Genomic DNA, 22773 nt, shown 5'->3' with positions numbered 1-22773 from the left:
AAACTTTTTTTAAAGTAAATATACATAATGATGTATTTTTCTTTTTTTTTTTTTTTTTGTCTTTTTTTTTGTCTTTTTTGCCATTTCTTGGGCCGCTCTCGAGGCATATGGAGGTTCCCAGACTAGGGGTCGAATGGGAGCTGTAGCCACCAGCCTACACCACAGCCACAGCAACGCAGGATCCAAGCTGCGTCTGTGACCTACACCGCAGCTCACAGCAATGCTAGATCCTTAACCCACTGAGCGAGGCCAGGGATCGAACCCGCAACTTCATGGTCCCTAGTCGGATTCGTTAACCACTGAGCAATGACAGGACCTCCCAAATACACATAATGATGTATTTCTTGGCTTACCACTAGAAATACCAATAATAAGGTAAATGTGACATGGAAGCAACTCAAGTGCCCATCAACAGACCACTGGATTAAGAAGATCTGGTATACAGGCACAGTGGAATACTACTCAGCCATTAAAAAGACTGAACTATTGGGAGTCCCATGGTGGCTCAGGAGATTAAGGATCTGGCGTTTCCACTGCTGTGACACAGGTTTGATCCCTGCCCCAGGAATTTCTGCATGCCACAGGAGTAGTGAATTAAAAAAAAAAAAAAAGAATGAAATATTGCCATTTCGCAGCAATGTAGATGGACCTAGAGAATATTATGCTTAGTGACATAAGTTAAAAAAGACAAATACCATATGATATCACTTATATGTGGAATCTTAAAAATAATAGAAATGAAGGTATATACAAAACAGAAACAGACTTGCACACATAGAAAATAAACTTATGGTTACCAAAGGGGAGAGGGAGGTGGGAAGGACAAATTAGGAATACAGGATTAACAGATACAAACTACTATACATAACACAGGTAAGCAACGAAGATTTACTGTATAGTACAGGGAATTATATCCAATTTCTTAGAATAATATATAATGAAATATAGTCTGCAAAAAAAAAAAATGAATCACTATGCTGTGTACCTGAAACTAACACAATATTATAAATCAACTATATTATTATTTTTTTCTTTTGAGGATCATACCCACAGCATATGGAAGTTCCCAGGCTAGAGGCTGAATAGGAGCCACAGCTGCCGGCCTACGCCACAGCCACAGCCACAGCAATGCAGGATCCAAGCCACATCTGTGAGCTACACCACAGCTCACAGCAATGCCTGATCCCCAACCCACTCAGCGAGACCAGGGATCGAACCTGCATCCTCATGGATACTAGTTAGATTCTTAACCCGCTGTGCCACAACGGGAACTCCAATAATTATTTTTTGAAGTCAACTTTATCCTCCACACTAGAAACAGAAGGAGTTCCCACTGTGGCACAGTGGGTTAAGAATTCAACTGCAGGGAGTTCCCGTCATGGCGCAGTGGTTAATGAATCCGACTAGGAACCATGAGGTTGCGGGTTCGGTCCCCGCCCTTGCTCAGTGGGTTAACGATCCGGCGTTGCCGTGAGCTGTGGTGCAGGTTGCAGATGCGGCTCGGATCCCGCGTTGCTGCGGCTCTGGCGTAGGCCGGTGGCTACAGCTCCAATTCAACCCCTGACCTGGGAACCTCCATATGCCATGGGAGTGGCCCAAGAAATAGCAACAACAACAACAAAAAAAAAAAAAGACAAAAGACAAAAAAAAAAAAAAAAAAAGAATTCAACTGCAGTGGCTCAGGTCACTATGGAGGCACAGGTTTGATCCCTGGCCAGGTGCAGTGGGTTAAGGATCCGGCATTGCTGCAGCTATGGTGGAAGTCACTACTGTGACTCAGATTCAATCCTGAGCCCGGTGTAGTTACAGAAAGAAACAAACAAAATACAAGTGAGAGGAGGAGTTCCCATTGTGGCGCAGCAGAAACAAATCTGACTAGGAACCATGAGGTTTCAGGTTTGAACCTTGGCCTCGCTCAATGGGTTAAGGATCCGGCATTGCCGTGAACTGTGGTGTAGGTCACAGACGCGGCTCGGATCTGGTATTGCTGTGGCTGTGGCGTAGGCCGTAGGCTATAGCTCTGATCAGACCCCTAAGCCTGGGAACCTCCATATGCCGAGGGTGTGGCCCCAAAACGACAAAATATATACATGGGGGGTTATAAGCATATTATTTATACCAAAAGTAACAGCTAAGCATTGAAGGTGGTATTGAACAGTGGGGGAATGCTATTTTCTACTATATGCCTTATAGAACCAATTGAGGGTTGTTTTTTAACTGTGTGCCTATGCTTTCTTATTTAAAAAAATAAAATAAAATACATGGATAAGACATGTGAATAAGGGGCTTTAAAATAGCTATAATTAACAGGGGTAAAACTATGGGACTAAATGAAATAAGTATGTTGAAAAAGAAAGGCGAGCTAAAGAGGAAAATCTGGAAACCTTGGTGTGTCAAAGAAACTGAAAACTTTGAATACAAGAATACTCTATTGTGCAGAATGTTGCTAAAAGGTCAAGATATAAGTAACCTATAAGCAACCTACATGTACCTAAATGTCATCAGGACACAAGCAGCAATAGCAAAAGGCGACCCAGAGCAATCAGGACACTGGTAGACTGGCTACAACAGCACTGATCTAAAAGGTATCACCAGAATATACAGGCAAGCTCCTCAGTTAAGATCCACAAGATCCAGGCAAGCATCCATTTCTTGGTTCCAAAATATTAAAGTAAAAAAATAATACTGGATAGAGGAGTTCCCGTCATGGTTCAGGGGAAACGAATCTAACTAGCATCCATGAGGACACACATTCGACCCCTGGCCTTGCTCAGTAGGTTAAGGATCCAGCGTTGCCATAAGTTGTAGTGGAGGTGGCAGACACTGCTTGGATCCTGCATTGCTGTGGCTGTAGCGTACGTAGGCCAGCAGTTACAGCTCCAATTCAACCCCTAGCCTGGGAACCTCATATGCCACGGGTGCAGCCCTAAGGAAAAAAAGAAATACTGGATAAACGCTTATCTTAATATAGAGGTAGCTTATTCTCTATTCTGTTTTATACAGCCTATTGGATATTTGATGGTATTGAAATTCTCATAGCTGGAAAAAGAATAGACCTAAGAAGCAAATTCTGACTCAAGAGAAGACTAATGACTCTCTCCATCTCTTGAATTTCTTTACATCAACCCAGTTATTAGCTTCAGAAGTTTGGTAGCTGAGACAACTAGGTAACAACTAAGTCACTGTGTGAAAAAAATGTTTTAAATATCCCCTGAACTAAAAGACCAAATGAGATTAATATTTAATAGAATTTTAATAGACACTTACATTGTATCTTTTTAATTTTTTACTATTTTTAACATGATAAAAACACCTAACATTAAATTCACAATCTTGGAGTTCCCGTCGTGGCGCAGTGGTTAACGAATCCGACTAGGAACCATGAGGTCGCGGGTTCGGTCCCTGCCCTTGCTCAGTGGGTTAATGATCCGGCGTTGCCGTGAGCTGTGGTGTAGGTCGCAGACGCGGCTCGGATCCCGCGTTGCTGTGGCTCTGGCGTAGGCCGGTGGCTACAGCTCCGATTCAACCCCTAGCCTGGGAACCTCCATATGCCGCGGGAGCGGCCCAAGAAATAGCAACAACAGCAACAACAACAACAACAGACAAAAAGACAAAAGACAAAAAAAAAAATAAATAAAAAAAAATTAAAAAATTCACAATCTTAACCATTTTTAAGTGACAGTTCAGTAGTGTTAAGTACATTCACATCGTTGTGCTTAAACTCTATACCCATTAAACATTATCCCCCTCTCCCCCAACCCTACCCCAACACCCACCCTCGGCAACCACTTTTTACTTTCTGTTTCTATTATTTTGACTAGTTTAGATACTTCATGAGTGGAATCATACAGTGTCTGTCCTTCTGTGACCAGCTTATTTCATTTAGCCTAATGTCCTCAAAGTCCACTCAGGTTACAGCATGTGACAGGATTTCCTTCTTTTCTTTAAGGCTGCATAGCATTCCTTTTTTTTTTTTTTTTTTTGGTTTTTCTGGGCACACCAATGGCATATGCCAAGTTTCTGGGCCAGGCATCAAATCCAAGTCACAGCTGCAACCTACACTGCAGCTACAGCAACATCGGATCCTTAACCCAGTGCACTGGGCCAGGGCTCAAACCTGTGCCTCCACAGCAACCCAAGCTGTTGCAGCCAGATCCTTAACCCATTGTGCCACAGTTGGAACTCTACCATATCTTCTTTATTTACTCATCCACTGAGACATTTAGGATGTTTCTACCTCTTTTTTTTTTTTTTTTTTTTTTTTTTGTCTTTTTGCCTTTTCTTGAGCTGCTCCCGCGGCAGATGGAGGTTCCCAGGCTAGGGGCCAAAGGGGTCAAATCGGAGCTGTAGCTGATAGCCTACACCACAGCCACAGCAATGCCAGATCTGAGCCTCATCTGCAACCTACACCACAGCTCACGGCAACGCCGGATCATTAACCCACTGAGCAAGGCCAGGGATCGAACCCGCAACCTCATGGTTCCTAGTCGGATTTGTTGAGCCACGACGGGAACTCCTCTACCTCTTGGTTATTGTAAATAATGTTGCAATAATCAGTGGTGTGCAAGTACCTCATCAAGACTCTGCTTCCAATTACTTTGGATACATATCCATAAGTGGGACTGCCAAATAAGATAAAAAACTTTAAATGTTTTCTGGTCACAAGCAGAGAAGCAAAACTTGAAATGGGGTGGGCTGAGGGCATCTCAGACATAAGAAAATTTATCATTATAAATTCAAATTTAAAGGTGGCATATATGCCCCCTCCTATTTATCATTTACACTGGGGATTAAGGTGATAAAAACTATTCTATTTTGTATTATATCAATTAAGAACATTTGTCTGGCATTTTTAATCCGTCTATATAAAAGATAATTATATGATTTATTGCCAGCTTTTCATATTGCTTCAAAGCAAAAGATGAGTACCTAGAGCCATGTACTCAAAAAAAAAAAAAAATTAAAGTGTCATGCTTTTTCAACTTAGTTTTCAACTTTTCAACAATAAAGAAATTTTAACTGATACCACTTTCTATCCTTGAAGCTTATTTTTACATAATTTCAAAAAAGAATAAATTTTAAGATATAAAATGTAAATAGCACTTCGGCAAATGCAGGACCAGCACACTTTAAGAGTGCATCTTGAAATAAACAGAGGAACCCTTTTCAGACAGCAATCCAGTATTTTCAGAATATATAAAAAGGAAGAGCTCCTAGAGGGAAACTCTAAATATAGCTACTTAGAGAAGTCTATTACCTGTCTTGTTTGTGAAAAGGTACTTTTTATCTGCTGTAGGCCTAGAAATCAAGTATGAAGCCTATGAAAATTGAGTTCTGAACAAAACTAATGTTGTGTTCAAGATAAACTTTCCAATTCCCTATTTGAATGTAAGAATTATCTCAGAGTTCTAGAAGAACAAGATTATCCCCCCCCCAAAAAAAATGAACTCTAGAAATGGGGAATGCTGTAAACTACTATGATATATCCAGAATATACATCTAGATATACATGTTAATAATGAGAAAATTTCTTAGATGATACCAAAAGCACAATACATGAGGGGGAAACGATACACTTTATCAAAATTAAAATTTTCGCCTCTTCAGAAGATATTATTAAGAAAATGAAAAGAAAGAGTTCCTGCTGTGGCACAGTGGGTTAAAAAGCCAGCTGCAGCAGCTCGAGTCACTATGGAGGTGGGGGCTCAATCCCCAGCCCGATGAAGTGGTTTAAAAGGATCCAGCGTTGCTACAGCTGTGGCTCAGATTCAATCCCTTGCCCAGGAACTTCCATATGACATGGGTGCAGCCATAAAATAAAATTTTAAAAGAGAGAGAATGAAAAGAAAAGAAGCCACAAACTGCAATGCATGTATCTGATAAAGTATTTGTATACAGAATATATAAAGAATTCTTAAAGAGTTCCCTGGTGGCTCAGCGGGTTAGGGATCTGGCATTGTCACGGCTATGGCACAGAGTCAATCCCTGGCCCAGGAACTTCCACATACCACAGATGTGGCACCCCCCCCCAAAAAAAGTAACTCTTAAAGCAATAAGAAAACAAACAATCCAACTTTGACAAAATTGGCAAAATATCTGAACAGGCACTTCGAAGAAAATACACAAATGGCAACTAAGCATGAAAAGATGTTCTAAATCATTAGTCATTAGGGAAATGCAAATGAAACCCAAAATGAGGATGAGATACCACAATACAATTGCCTAAAATTAAAGAGTAATCAGACCAAGTGGCAAAGATAATGAAGAATGAGAATTCTAATATACTGCTGGTAGAAATGTAAAATGGTACAATCACTTTGGAAAGCAGTTTGGGAGTTTAGTTTACTCAGTTAAAGATAAACCTACCACGCAATCTATCCATTTCACTCCAGAGAAAAGAAGACAAGTCTACATAAACATTTATACAAGAATGTTCATAGCATCTTTGTTCATAGCCAAAAACAGGAAACAACCCAAAAGTTCCTCAATAGATGAGTGAATAAACAAACTGTGGTATATCCATACACTCGATTACTACTCAGCAAAAAAGGAGAGTAACTACTGATAGACACAACAACACAGAAGAGCCTTAGAATAATTATGCTGAAAGAAGCCAGAAAAAAAGACCACATACTATATGATTCCATTTAAATAAGACTTTAGAAAATACAAACCAATTTAATACGACAAAAAGCCAATTAGTGATTGCTTGAGGAGGGAGAGGAAAGGCAGGAGAAATGGGGATGACGCATATATTCCCTCTCTTATCTTATTTGCAGTGATGTTTCTATGGGTGCAGACAGTGTCAAACTTAGAAATCATACACTTTATGTAAAAGCATACCTCAGAGACACTATAGACTCAGTTCCAGACCACCCCAATGAAGCAAGAATCACAATAAAGTGAATAACATGAATTTGCTTTCCCAGTATATACGCATATAAAAGTTATGTTTACACTATACTGTAGTATATAGTGAACAACAGCATTATGTCTAAAAAAAACAATGTACATACCTTAAGTTTAAAACACTTTATTGCTAAAAAATGCTAACCACCATCTTTAGTGAGTCAAAACATTTCTGCTGGTGGAGAGTCTTACCTGGCTATTAATGGCTGATCAGGGTAGTGGTTACTGTGGTAATTTCTTAAAATAAGACAACAATGAAGTTTCCACATCGACTGATTCTTCACAAACAATTTCTCTGTAACACACAACGCTGTTTGATAGCATTTTACCCACAGTAGAATTTCTTTCAAAAATGGAGTCAATCTTTTCAAACCCTGCCGCTGCTTTATCAACTGAGTTTATGTAATATTTCTAAATCCTTTGTTGTCATTTCAACAATCTTCACAGCATTTCACCAGGAGCAAATTCTATCTCAAGAAGCCACTGCCTTTGCTAATAAGAAGAAGCCACTCCTCATCCATTAGTTATATGATGAGATTGCAGCAATTCATTCACAACTTCAGACTCCACTTCTTTTTTTGGCTGCGCCCACAGCATGCTGATGTTCCAGGGCCAGGAATCAAACCTGCGCCACACCAGTGATAAACACTGACTCCTTAACCTGCTGAGACACCAGGGAACTCCCAGGCTCCACTTCTAATTCTAGTTCTTTTGCTATTTCATCACATCTGCAACTCCATCCTCCAACAAAATCTTAAACCCCTCTAATTCACCCTTGAGTGTTGAAATTAACTTCTTCCAAACTCCTGTTAACACTGATATTTTTTACTTCTTCCTATGAACCGCCAATGTTTTTCATGGCATCTAGAATGGTGAATCCTTTCCAGAAGGTTTTCCACTGACTTTGCCCATATCCACCAGAGGCATCATTATCTATGGCAGAGGAATCACTGTCTATGGCAGGTATAACCTTAGGAAGTGTTTTTATTTATTTATTTTTAATTAGAGTTGATTTACAGTGTTGTGCCAACTTCTGCTGCACAGCAAAGTGACCTGGTCATACATATACCTACATTCCTTTTCTTATATTATCTTCAATCATGATCTAGCCCAAGAGACTAGATATAGTTCCCTGTGCTATAGAGTAGGACCACATTGCTTATCCATTCTAAATATAATAGTTTGCATCTACCAACCCCAAACTCCCATTCCTTCCCTCCTCCCCCTTGGCAACCACAATGAAATGTTTTTCTTAAATAGTAAGACTTGAAAGTTGCAATTACTCCTTGATCCATGGGCTGCAGATGGATGTTGTATTAGCAGGCATGAAAACAACATTAATCTCATTGTACATCTCTATCAGTGCTCTTGAGTGACCAGGTGTATTGTCAACAAGCAGTAATATTTTGAAAGGAATCTTTTGTTATGAGCAGTAGGTTTCAACAATGGGCTTAAAATACTTAGTAAATAAACCATGTTTTAAACAGGTAGGCTGTCATCCAGGTTTTGCTGTCCCATTTATAGAACACAGGCAGAGTACATTTAACATAATTCTAAAGGCCCCTAGGATTTTAGGATAGGTAAATAAGCACCGGCTTCAACTTAGTCACCAGCTACATTAGCCCTTAACAAGAGAGTCAGCCTGTTCTCTGAAGCTTTGAATCCAGGCACTGACTACTTCTCTCTAGTTATCAAAGTCTTAGATGGCATCTTCCAATAGAAGGCTGTTTTATCTACACTGAAAATCTGTTTGTGTAGCCACCTTCATTAATTATCTTAGCTAGATAGATCTTCTGGATAACCTGAAGCAGCTTCTACATCAGCACTTGTGGCTTCACCTTGCACTTTTACATTTTGGAGATGATTTCTCTTCTTAAACCTCATGAACCAACCTCTGCTAGTTTCAAACTTTTCTGTGCCTTCCTCAACTCTCTCAGACTTCAAAGGATTGAAGAAAGTTAAAGGCTTGCTCTGAATTAGGCTTTGGCTTAATGAATTAGGCATTTGGCTTAATGTGGTGGCTGGTTTGATCCAGACCACTAAAATTTTCTCCCTAGCAGCAGTAAGGTTGTTAGGCTATCTATCATATCCAGTGTGTTCCCTGGAGTAGCACTTTAATTTCCTTTAAGAGCTTTTCCTTTGCCTGCATGATTTGGCTGTTTGGGGCAATAGGCCTAGCTTTTGGCCTATCTCAGCTTTTGAAGTGCCCTCTTCACTGACCTTAATCATGTCTAGTTTTTTGTTTTGATTTGGTTTTTTGCCTTTTTTTTTTTTTTTTTTCCTTAGGGCCATACCTGCAGCATATGGAAATTCCCAGGCTAGGAGTCGAATCAGAGCTACAGCTGCCGGCCTATGCCACAGCCACAGCAAGATGGGATCCAAGCCACATCTTGTGACCTATACCACCAGCTCACAGCAACGCCAGATCCCCAACCAACTCACTGAGGGAGGCCAGGGACCGAACCCGCATCCTCATGGATACTAGTCAGATTCTTTTCCACTGTGCCATAACAGGAGCTCCTAATCATGTCTAGTTTTTGATTTAAAATAGGGGGTTGTCAACTCTTCCTTTCACTTGAACATTTAGAGGCCACTGTAGGGTTATTATTAATTGGCCTAATTTCAATACTGCTGTGTCTCAGGGAATGAGGCAGCCCAAAGAGAAGGAGAGAGATAGGACTGGACAGTGGAGCAGTCGGAACACACACATTTATTAACTTCATTGTCTTACATGGGCATGGTTTGGCAGCACCCCAAAATAATTCTAATAGTAAAATCAAAGCTCACTGATCACAGAAGACTGAAACAAATCTAATAATGAAAAACTCTGAATACTGACATAATTAGTAAAATGTGACACGGACATGAAGTGAGCATATGCTGTTAGAAAAATGGCACTGACAGACTTGTTCAAAGCAGGGTTGCCACAAATCTTCAGTTGGTAAATGCAATAACCTCAAAGCGCAATAAAACAAGGTGTACCTGTGTGTGCATACACATCCCCTTTTAACTAAGCAAGTCTAAGAATTATCCCTAGTAATAAATACACACACCATATAAAATAACACACATATAGGACTGTACTAGCAAAAGACTGAAAACAAGCTAAGTAACCACTGAGAAGAGTCAATACTTACTAAAAATATGAATTCTTGAATCCACTTAGCTAAATACCTCAAGATAATTAAATACATCTTATTTAGACATTATTAAAACATCCATGAACATTTAATAATGACCCATCTCTAAAGATTTTCAGAAGAGGGTGACTAAAGTCCAGTGATTAAGACCACATTGGTTCATTGGTTATTCACAGCATTCATTAGCACATCTGCAAAGCACTAAAATAGAGACAAATGTTATTTACGCTAGAATTTCCTAAGGAGACTCAGTCCACAGAACCTGTTTCACTGTGAAAAACCAATAAAAATCTAGTGTTCCATGGAATGAAGGTGAAAAGCCCTGGACCAAAGCATGCATTAACCATAAATAAATGTATGGTCTCAAAACTAGAAATATTTGTGTGTGCATTAAGGACACTGATTCTACATGACACCTCATCTGAATTCTCTCACTCTTATACCATTCCTTACTCCCATTTATGGTACATTACTCTATAACTAACATACTACCCAATTTAACTAAAAAGACATTCCTGGGGTAAAAATAAATTAAGAACTGCCCTTTATCAAGTATTCTATGTAAGCAGATTTAAAACAAACACAAAATCAAAACTACAAATTTATTAAGGATTTCTGCTTCTGGCAAAAATAGAATGAAGGGGATCATATTTGCCCTGCCACTTTAGCTAATAAACCAAGCAAAGTATGTGAAACAATGTTTTTAGACACTGGACAACAAGCAATAAAGAGCAGTGATCTCTGAGAGAGGAGAAACAAATGACTGCCCCCAGCTTACTGCACAGAGTGAGTTTCCATGTAAAGGCGAAGGCACTGGAATGCAGGCAAAGTGCTGTCTCCTAGAGTCAAAAAGGAGCTTGGAATTTGGGTAGGACAAAGCAGCTAGAGTACACAAAGCAAGAAATGAGAAAGAAGGGGCTATATAGAAAGCCTTCCTTCCAGAGATCTGTACAGGTTCCCCCTTGAGTCCTCATATGAGTTAACCATGAGCACAAGATGAAGAAATTACCCTAGAATCATCTGAAACAAACAAGTGGAAAAATCCACTTGGCTCAAATAATGCCAAAGCTGTTTCCAAAAGTCAGAGTGGAAAAACCTCATAAAACAAGGAGCATCAAGAGCCCTCAAAAAGATATCACTCAGTAATTGAGCAAAATTAGCCCCAAACTAAAGGCTGCTCTGTTCCCACCAAACAAAGTGTACAAGCAAGCCTCAAAATGATCAAACTATTTCCAATTAGCTTAATCACATCCCAGAACAAAGTTCAAAAATATTTAAAATAAAATAATATCCAGACACAAGCAAGATAAAATTCACATTGTCTAGCATCCAATCAAAACTTACCAGGGGAGTTCCCATCGTGGCGCAGTAGTTAACGAATCCGACTAGGAACCATGAGGTTGCGGGTTTGATCCCTGCCCTTGCTCAGTGGGTCAAGGTTTCGGCGTTGCCGTGGGCTGTGGTGTAGGTCGCAGACACGGCTCGGATCCTGCGTTGCTGTGGCTCTGGCGTAGGCTGGCAGCTACAGCTCCGATTCGACCCCTAGCCCGGGAACCTCCATATGCCGCAAGAGCGGCCCAAGAAATGGCAAAAAGACAAAAAAAAAAAAACTTACCAGGCATGCAATCAAGAAATTATAACCCATAAAGAGAAAAACCAATCAAATAAAAATTAATCAGAAATAATGTTACAGCATTATTCAAAACTATATTCCACACATTCAAGAAAGTAGAGAAACGTGTAAACATGTTAAGGAGAAACAGAGAAGATATTAAAAAAGATTCAAATGAAAATTACAACGTCTAAGGTAAAAATATACACTAGATGGATTTAAGAGCAGATTAAATATCACAGAAGAAAAAAAAATATTAGTGAACTTTAAGACACAGCAATAATTTGTATGAGACACCACAAAGGAAAAGACTGAAGAAAAAAACCAACAAAAATGAACAGAGCATCAACAAATGATGGAACAACTTCAGAGGGCCTTCAAAAAGCTCAATAAATCTCAAGTTCAAGAAATAGTTTTTAGGAGTTCACACTGTGGCTCAGTGATAACAAATCCAACTAGTATCCATGAGGATGTGGGTTCAATCCATGGCTTTGCTCAGTGGGTTAAGGATCTGGCATTGCTGTGAGCTGTGGTGTAGGGTTGCAGATGTGGCTCGGATCCTGTGTGGCTGTGGCTGTGGCGTAAGCCAGCAGCTGCAGCTCCGATGTGACCCCTAGCCTGGGAACCTCCATATGCCACAGGGGTGGCCCTAAAAAGCAAAAAAAGAAAAAAGAAAAGAAACAGTTTTTAAAAAACAAAACAAACAACAAGACCTAACGTGACTGCTTAAGACCAGCAATAAAGAGAAATTTTTAAAAGCAGGAGGAGTTCCCATTGTGGCACAGTGGAAACAAATGCAACTAGTACCTATGAGAATGTGGGTTCCATCCCTGGCCTCACTTGGTGGGTCAGGGATCTGGCGGTGCTGTGAGCTGTGGTGTAGGTCATAAACGCCCATTTCAAAAACAAGGTAAGGCCTAAAGCAGTAGAGCAACATCTTCACAAAACATTGAAAGAAAAAAAAAAAGGTCAATCTAGAATTCCATACAAGCCAAAGTATCTTTCAAAAATAAAGGAAAAATATGAACTTTTGCAGACAAAGGCTGAAAGAATTACCAGCAAATCTTCACTACCAAGAAATGTTAAAGAAAGTCCTTCAGACAGAAAACAACACAAGGTGGAACTCTAGATCTACATAAAGGAATGAAGAGCAGTGGAAATAGTTACCATGTGAGTAAATACAACATGTCATGTTTATTTAAATCTCCTTAAATACTTGACTGCTAAAGAACAAAATTACTAACAATGTACTGTGAAGCTGATAACAAAGGTAGAAGTAAAATGTTGTTACAATAACACTAAGTCCATGGTAAGTGAAATGGAAGTGTACTTTAATAAGTTTCTTATTGTATCAATGAAGAGGTATAGTATTATTTGAAGGTAGACTGTGTTTACTTGAGGAAACATATATACTTTTTTTTTTTTTTTGTCTTTTTGCCATTTCTTGGGCCACTCCCACGGCATATGGAAGTTCCCAGGCTAGGGGTCACATCGGAGCTGTAGCCGCTGGCCTACACCAGAGCCACAGCAACGCGGGATCCGAGCCACATCTGCAACCTACACCACAGCCCACGGCAATGCTGGATCCTTAACCCACTGAGTGAGGCCAGGGATCAAACCCACAACCTCATGGTTCCTAGTCGGATTTGTTAACCACTGAGCCACGAGGGGAACGCCAATATACTTTAAATCCTAGAGTAACTACTTAAAAAAGAGATCAAATAAAGAGAGACAACCCCCACCCCACACACAAAACTATTCCATCCATTAATTCCAGTAAAGGGAAGAAACATAGGAAGAAAAAAAAAGAACAAAAAAACATATGAAACAAACCGAAAACAAACAGCAAAATGATAGGCTCAAACCTAGCCATATCAGTAATCACATTAAATGCAGAGTCAAGACATCTGAATTATAGCTGCTAGTTACAAGACAAAATGGTGCACACACTAACTTTCCCCTGCTACTCCCCCATAAACTCAAATACTTGGAAAATTACTCAATAAGCAATAATAAAAAGAATTCCAAAAGCTTCCAAGAAGGTGGCAGACTGTAGAGAAACCTCAGGACTTGAAGAAAGAGAACATAGTGAGCTCCCTGGGTTTTCTTTTTATCTCCCATATATCTTGCTAGAGACACCCTACAACCCAAAACCAAAAGGCATGAAAGGGAAGGAGCAAGAAAAGGAATAAAACCACAACTAGTGCACAAGTAGGCAGGCCAATCCACCCTTAGCAGCAGCTAGAAAGCCCCAGACCATTCCAGCCCCCTCCTTTCGCTCTCCCCTCACAACCACATACTGGTGGGGGGGCCTCATCCATCCCCAGAGGCAACAAAGCCCAAACAAAGGTCAATCCAACTTCTGATCCACAAACAGGACATAAGAGATGATCTAATCCACCTGCAGCAGCAGATTCATATCTAGAATATATAAAGAACTTTCAAAACAACATTTAAAAAATAATCAAAAAAGAAAATGGACAAAAGACATGAACAGACATTTTTACCAAACAGGATATACAGGTGGCAAATAAGCACTGGAAAAGATAGTCAACTTCATTTACCATGAGAGAAATGCAAACCAAAATCACAATGAGTTATCACTATACATTTACCAAAATAACTTAAAAAAAAAAAGGGGGGGTAATACCAAATGCTGCAGAGACTGGATCACTTATACATTACTAGTGGAATGTAAAATGGCAATGACCTAACTGGAAAATAGTTTGGCAGTTTCTTTAAAATCTAAAAATGAACTTACCATACAACTTAGCAATTACTCTCTTGTATATTTATCCCAGATAAATAAAAAGTTATTTTCACACAGAAACATACATGCAAATGCTCAGAGCAGTTTATTTGGAACAGCCAAAAACTGGAAACTAAACAATGTCCTTCAGTGGGTGAATGGTTAAAGAAATTATGGTACATCCATACTATGTAATACTAATCAAAAAAAAAAAATATAGAAAGAAGAAAAAGAAGACTACTGACATACACAATTATTTGGATGAACCGCAAAGAAATTACAACAATCTCCAAGGATGCATGCTACATGATTCCATTTATAAAATATTCATGAAATAACAATTATAGAGATGGAGAACAGATTAGTGGTTCCCAGGAGTTAGAAAGGGGGGTGGGGGTGGAGGGGACTGGTGTAGCTAAGAGGCAGCAGAACAGTCTTGTGACTGAGTTAAGCATCTTGCTTGTGGTTACATAAAATAATACACATGAGGAGTTCCCTTGTGGTGCAGTGGGTTAAGGATCCAGTGCTGTCACTGCTGGGGCACTGCTCACTGCTGTGGCACAGGTTTGATCCCTGGCCCAGGAACTTCCGTAGCTGCGGGCGTGGCCAAAAAAACCCCAAAAAACAAACTAGACACATAATTAAACTGCAGAGCTATACACACACACACACACACACACACACACACACACACACGAGTACATATATATCTGGTGAAGTGTGAATAAGCTCTATGGATTGTACCATTGTCAGTTTTCTGGTCTTGATGTTATACTATAATTAAGCAAGATATTAACACTAGGGGAGGTTGGGTTAAAGGTACACAGGACCTCCTGTATATTTCTTTGCCACTTCTTATGAAGCTATAATTACTTCAAAATAAAGTTTTAGAAAAAATTAGAAAAACAAAGGAAAAGACCTTTAAATTGGATATAAAAGCAAGACCCAACTTTACGCTACCTGTAAGAAATTTTCTTTAAATATAAAGACACAAATAGGTTAAAAATAAAAAGACAGAAAAAGATACACCATGCTGACACTAATCAAAGAAAACTGGAGAAACAATATTAAAATCAAAGTGGATTTTACAAGAAAATCTGAGACCAGGAATAAGGAGAAGGTCATTTCATAAAGATAAAAAGATTGCTCCATCAGAACACTGTAACAATCTTAAACATCTATCCACCAAACAAAGAGGTTCAAAATATATTAACCAAAAATGACAGAAATGAAAGGGGAAAAAAAAGACAAAACTACAATTACAGTCAATGACTTCAACAATCCTTTTTCAGTGATGGATAAAAGTAGACTTACAAGCATGCCTCAGAGAGACCGCACATTCAGTTCCAGACCACAGTAGAGTATCACAAAAAAGCAAGTCACACGAATTTTTTGGTTTACCAGTGCATATAAAAGCTGTTTATATTATACTGTAGTCCATTAAGTGTACAACAACAGCATTATGGCTTAAAAAAAATGTACATACCTAAATTGGAATAATACAAAACAAAAAGATAATTACAATAGTAACATGAACCATTGCTAAACACAGAACACCATAACAAATCTAATAATTTAAAAGTTTGAAATACTGCAAAAATTACCAAAATGCGACACAGTGACACAAACTGCTATTGGACTTGCTTGATGCAGGGTTCCCATAAACTTGCAAAATATGCAATATCTGCAGAGCACAATAAAACAAGGTATTTCTGTAGTAGTGTAGAGAAGACTTGGGAAATACAATCAAGTTGACCTAATTAACATTTTAGTCACAGAACATATTCTCTTCAAGTGCACTGAGACCACTCAGCAACGTAGACCATATTCTAGACTATAAAGCAACTTCTAAATTCTTTGAAAATATTCAAATTAAATAAAGCATACTCTCTGATCAAAAGAGAATTAAATCAATAATACCCGGAAACCCCGAAATATCTATATACTAATCCCCTAGGCATACTTCTTTAAAAACCCTTTGGTCAAAGCAGAAAATAAAAGGCAAATTAAAAAAAAAAAGTTTTAATGTAAATGAAATCACAACATACCATAATCTGTGGAATGGAGGTAAAAGTAATGTTAACAAATGAAGAAGAAATCTCCCATACAGAAGAACTAGTGATAATTTTTCTATTGGCTTTAGTTTGGCTATATATAAATTTAATTTTTAACTGTAATCTGTTTTCTAGTTGTAGCAAAGATATGCATAAGGAATTTACTCAGAGATCTCTGAACGAATTGAAGTAACATTAACACTATAAACCCATAAATGAAAAGGTATTAGAATAGGTCCAGCTGTACTTGAAGTTACCCAAAGGCACTCTAACACAGATATTACTTCATACTTTAAGATCCCCAATATTTAAACGTAACTTTAAAGGCAAACTTGAATTCTGAACATTTCAAGAACATAGAACTTTTTTTTTTTTTTTTGGTCTTTTGTTGTTGTTGCTATTTCTTGGGCCGCTCCCGCGGCATATGGAAGTTCCCAGACTAGGGGTCTAATCGGAGCTGTAGCCACCGGCCTACGCCACAGCCACAGCCACGCGGAATCCGAGCCGCGTTTGCAACCTACACCACAGCTCACGGCAACGCCGGATCGTTAACCCACTGAGCAAGGGCAGGGACCGAACCCGCAACCTCATGGTTCCTAGTCGGATTCGTTAACCACTGCGCCACGACGGGAACTCCAAGAACATAGAACTTTTATTTACCTAAACATTATTAATTTGTAAAACTCAAAGTAAAAATAAAACTTAAGTACTTAAGCCTGGGTTTAAGTCCCAGCTTCAATACTTGTTAACTATAAGATCTTAGTGAAGCCACTTAAAACCCTGGGCCTCAGTCTCCACCTGCGTAAAATTAGAATACTACCTGTTCTGCCTACCTCACATAGTCAGGTATAAGATGAATAAAACCAATCTACATTACCAATATACTGTCTTTCCTTCTAGATAGAAAGAGTCAACTGATATAAATGGTTCAATTCAAAATACATCAAAATATAACAATCTTGTCATCATTTTTTTAATGAAAATGATTTAACCTGCACGTAAACATTACCACACAGATATAACTGACATTATAACAGACTGAAGAAAGAGAGAAGGAATAAAAGACCCATGCTTTAAAGGTATGTATGTGTTGGGGGGAAAGGGCATTTTAAGAAAGAATTCTTTTTTGAGCCGCACCTGTGGCACATGGCAGTTACTAGTCAGTTTCTTAACTTATTGAGCCACAACAGGAGATACGGCTGTCATGAATATGATGGAGAAATATATAGCACTATGGAAACTCTAAGCATCTGGGTAAACAGGGGGGTCAAACTGCTTTAAAAAATTTTAATGTTATTTAAATAAAGTTAAAAGTAATACAATAATTCCTTACTGGTTACCTATTATTATGTGGCAGGCACTGTGCTAGGTAAGTACACCAGATTCAAAAGTAAACAAACAAGACATACACTGCCCTCTGAAAGAGCAATCAAGAAGGGAAGGCAGGAGTTCCCGTTGTGGCTCTGCAGTCCATAAGGACACAGGTTCAATCCCTGGCCTTGCTCAGTGGGTTAGGGATCCAGCATTGCTGTAAGCTGTGGTGTAGGTCGAAGAAGCGGTTCAGATCTGGCGTTGCTGTGGCTGTGGCACAGGCCGGCAGCTGCAGCTCCAATTCAAGCCCTAGCCAGGGAACCTCCATACGCCGCGGGTGTGGCCATAAAAAGACAAAAAGAAGGGAAGGCAAAATTCAAAATTACAAAGAGACACGCCAAGAGAAAGAATGGTATACTACTAAAGTATACAGCAGTTAAGAAGGGGTAACATAAGGAAATATACAAGGAAAAAAATGCATTCCTTTTTTTATCTTTAAACATGAAGACAAGCAAAGGACTGGAGAAATTTTGTTAATTCAAAAAGAAAGTTCAGGGCTGATAAGTGAATTGAAACTGGTGCTTTATCTCTTATTTTCTATTTTCTCCCCTCAAACATTACTACAGAAACCCATATTCAACTTACAGTACTTGTATTATAGCACTCATCATGGTAGAGTCAATAAGGGCACAGGTATAATTCCCCACAGAGGACAGTGAACTTGCTGCCTTATCCACAGTGAACATTAAATACATGTTTATGAAAAATTCCCCAGCCCTTTATTGGGGTGGAGGGAGACATAAAAAATATTACAAAAGAGATCAGCTGTGCTTCTCTGCTATGGGGGAAAAAAGTGTTTTCATGACAGCAAATATTTATCCCCAACAACAGCATAGAATACCAGAAGTTAAGGAATAGAGGCAGTGAAATTGGGCTTGTCCTCAGAATCAGAGGAAAAATCACTTTTTCTTGCGCTGGAACAGAGGCATATCATTTTTAGCTAGTCCTAACATTTTCCAAAACTACAAACTCTTCCCTTTCCTCTGTTGTTTATTTTAAAAGAAACAGCAATATAAACTCATGACTAGCAATAGAAGAAAGGTTAAGGTAAATCATCATTTTTCTACATACCTACCACATCACCACCTTACACAGAATTTTTATACCAAGCAGGTGACTCTTAACAAGGAAAGAACTGAGTTAGGTTCAATGCCTAGGAAGCATCAACAATGTGAAAGAGACCAAAGCATTGTCTAGTTTCCGGAAAAGCCTAGCAAGCTGTAGAATGTTTTTGTCAACAAAGCATGTAACAGGACAAAGAGACATCTTAACTAGGTTTACTATTATGGGTTAAAAATTAACCCAAGAAGAGAGTGTCAGACAGTAGCTCTATGACTCTTTTTGGTATAGATGCTGTCACTTCATACTCTCACAGGAGCATCCAGTTTTATGCTGGATTCCAGGCTAGCTTTGCTGATGTTACTCACTTTTTCCAACCACTTAAAGCAGCATATGAAATACAAACAAGAAGTAGAGTTGTTAATACAGAATATAAATCGCAAACTTTAGCACTTTCGTTAGCAGTTGAATAATTATCTGGGGTCTCACAGCTATTGAGTGGTGAGATCTAGGGGCTGGCACAGGCGAAGATCTGAAAAAGAAATACCTCAAAGTATACCTAGAACCCACAATCATCAGAAATACCACTCCTTTTGTCTATTCCTCCAAATCAAATAACACCCTTCTCATGATTCACTCATGACACAGTGCTCTTACTGAAATTTCTTCCTTTATCTGCCTAAAAAATTTATTTGGGACATAACAAACTTCTGTATTAGCATACACTAGACACAGTTCTAACATATTCTATTCCTCTTCACCAAACAGATTATTAGGATTACTAGTTATTAAAGACACTAACTCTTCCTAAACATTGTGCACTTTACATGTATTACTTCAATGTATACAAACCTATGAGCCAAGTACTATCACCTCTATTTTACAAATGAAGAATCTAAGGCTTAGAAGTGTTGAAAGGCTTACTTTAAAAGAAATGAGGACAGATAATGTTGCAAGGTTTGGGTAAAACACATGGAATACTATTCTTAACCATAATTATGTATTAATTCACCTCCAGGAAAAAGAAACATTACAATGCCATGACCAATACGCAGGGGATGGAGAGAGAGGGTGACAATCAGAGGCAGACAAAAGCTATTATGAAAACTGTTCTTGAAATTTTACTATCCATTTTAAAAGGAAATGATAGGAAGCTGCTTTTCGCAAATGTTTGAGGGCTTTTGGACCTAGTATATTCTTCTGAACAACCCTTTCCACAATGTCTTCCTCAACTCTCTCTGTTTAGTAGCTCATTAGTTTAGACTCCACTGATACACAATTCTAGATAATTCCAACTGAACAGAGATTTACCTTAGCATTCTGAAGCACTTTTTACAAAGCATTATTTTATGGAAAAGAAATTTTCCATTTATAAATATATATGTTATATATGTTGCACAGTGGATCACAATGTAAAACACATTTCTTCCAACTGCCATGATGGAAAAAAATAAAAATTCCGATAAACACTGCTCTAAAAAGTTTCCCAAAGAAGTTACCTTCATTTCTATGTTATATTAGAGACATCCCACTGAAAGCTTCCACTATGCCATTTTTTAAAGCTATGATGGATACCATCTCTTTAAGATCTCCTCATCTTATTTTTTCTTTTTTTTTTTTTTTTGCCTTTTTGCCATTTCTTGGGCCGCGCCTGTGGAATATGGAGGTTCCCAGGCTAGGGGTCGAATCGCAGCTATAGCTGCTGGCCTACGCCAGAGCCACAGCAGCGCAGGATCCAAGCCCCGTCAGCGACCTACACCACAGCTCATGGCAATACCAGATCCTTAACCCACTGAGCAAGGGCAGGGATCGAACCTGCAACCTCATGGTTCCTAGTCGGATTTGTTAACCACCGCGCCACCACGGAAACTCCTCCCCATCTTCTTAAAAGAGTACAGAAAATACAATGGAACTACTACTTTGCTTAAGTTAAACCTAATTTAACCAAACAATCATTAAGTGAAAAAATGGTTATTACATTGTGCTATTTTAATAAAACAAGGCCATTAGGAATTCACCCTAAATAGCCTTAAATTGCTATGCTTTTATCTCCAGTCTTTTAACACAGTCACCTGATTCTAATTACACTGACATGCCTAGGCTAGCATGTAGCAACTTTGTATCTTCTAACCTTCTGCAGGATAGAAAAACAAATAAGCATCCATCCTCATGAGACTAGCATCTGAAATTTAAAATGAATAAACACAGTACATGGACTGTTAGATATGTTTTGGCTTAGAGATCTTTCCTTTTGGCTTACTTCTTATTTCATAAAGTTAAGAATGATAGATAAAGGTCCTCCAGACAGTGGAGAAAACATAATAAAAACAGAGTCATGGGGGCAGGAAGAGAATTAAAGGGTGTCAGCAAAGGTAAAGAAAAGCTATTAAGTGGAAGCTATAAAAGGGACCACCACACAACTAAACATAAATGAAGATCCATTGAGAGTTTTAAACATTGCAGGAGACATCAACAACGCAATGGATAAAAAGGTTCTAACACTTTTTTAAAGCTGGAGTACTATTCAGCAATAAAACTGAATGATGTAGTGCTACACATGAATGAATAACATGGATGAAATCTCAAATGTGTTGTTAAGCAAAAGCAGCCAGACCCAAGAATACACTAACCTATGTAACAGAGGTCAATAGAATGGTTACCTGGGGAGGAGGGTAGAAGTCACAACTGGGAAGGTGCATGAGGTGCTTCAGGAGTATTATGACTGTTCCATTTCCTGATCTGGCGTGGCATTTACAAAATGTTTTCACTTTGTGATAATTTATTGAAATGCTAGCAGACTTACAATATGTGAACTCAACTGTGTTCATGTTATACTTCAGTGAAACAAAGTTTACTTGAAAATAAAAATCATTGGGAGATCCCATCGTGGCGCAGTGGTTAGCGAATCCGACTAGGAGCCATGAGGTTGAGGGTTCGATCCCTGGCCTTGCTCAGTGGGTTAACGATCCGGCGTTGCCGTGAGCTATGGCGTAGGTGGCAGATGCGGCTCGGATCCCGCATTGCTGTGACTCTGGGCGTAGGCCGGCAGCTACAACTCCGATTCGATCCCTAGCCTGGGAACCTCCATATGCGGCGGGAGCGGCCCAAGAAATGGCAAAAAGACAAAAAAAAATAAAAATTAAAAAAAAAGAAAATAAAAATCGTGCAAGGGACTTCTAGCTAATTCAGCTGAACTGAGTTTATCTCTGATCTCTTCCATCACCTTTGAAATAAGAGATCAGAAATTTAAAAAGCCACCCTTAAGAATAATCAGAAGTGTACTTTCCAACACTGGCCCCAACAACATTTTCCCCCCAACCCATCTTAAGATACTTTTCTGCAGTCTAACCTTGCCTCTCCCCTATAGAAATGGAGTTTCTGTCTTCCCCCCTAGAATCTGGCTGGGACTTGTGACTGCTTTGACCAAGAGATTATGGCAGAAATGGCACGGTGTGATTTCTGAGGAAAGAGCATAAAAGGACATGCAGTTTCCACCTGATTTTATCATAACTCTTGAGCTGCCATGCCTCAAGGCAACCATACTGGAAAAGTCACATGTAAGCCCTTGGGTTGACAGCTGTAGCTAAGTCCAGCCTTCTAACCATGCCTGCCAGGTGCTACAGATCTCATGAGGAAGCCACCTTGAAATTAGATCCTGTAGCCCCAGCTGTTTTGAGTTTCCCTCTGCCGTGAGTCACCACAGCTGAGACCCCAAACACATGGAGGAAAAAAAATAGTACATGCCTGCAGTATTCTTTGCAAGTTCCTGACTCATAGATCCTGTAAATGTAATAAAATGGTGATTTGTTACAGATTAAGATAATCAGACTAGAAAGAGAGAGAATGGTAAACAAAGCAGGTGAATAAAATTTTGAAAAA

At 39.0% G+C, this 22773-nt stretch overlaps 1 protein-coding gene across 9 annotated transcripts in view; it reads right to left on the bottom strand.

Annotated features, from left to right (window-relative positions):
* KDM6A (lysine demethylase 6A) overlaps positions 1-22773 on the bottom strand; it is a 199810-nt gene that overhangs the window by 157715 nt on the left and 19322 nt on the right. The gene's annotated exons all lie outside the window — the stretch shown is intronic.

Source organism: Sus scrofa, chromosome X (genome assembly GCF_054392235.1).
Source record: "Sus scrofa isolate SSC_HxYL_T2T_F1_AM1 chromosome X, Sscrofa_HxYL_maternal_Yorkshire_Landrace_v2.0, whole genome shotgun sequence".
Lineage (NCBI taxonomy): Eukaryota > Metazoa > Chordata > Mammalia > Artiodactyla > Suidae > Sus > Sus scrofa.
The sequence above is the reverse complement of the archived record's forward strand: the minus strand, read 5'-3'. Positions and strand labels throughout refer to the sequence as shown.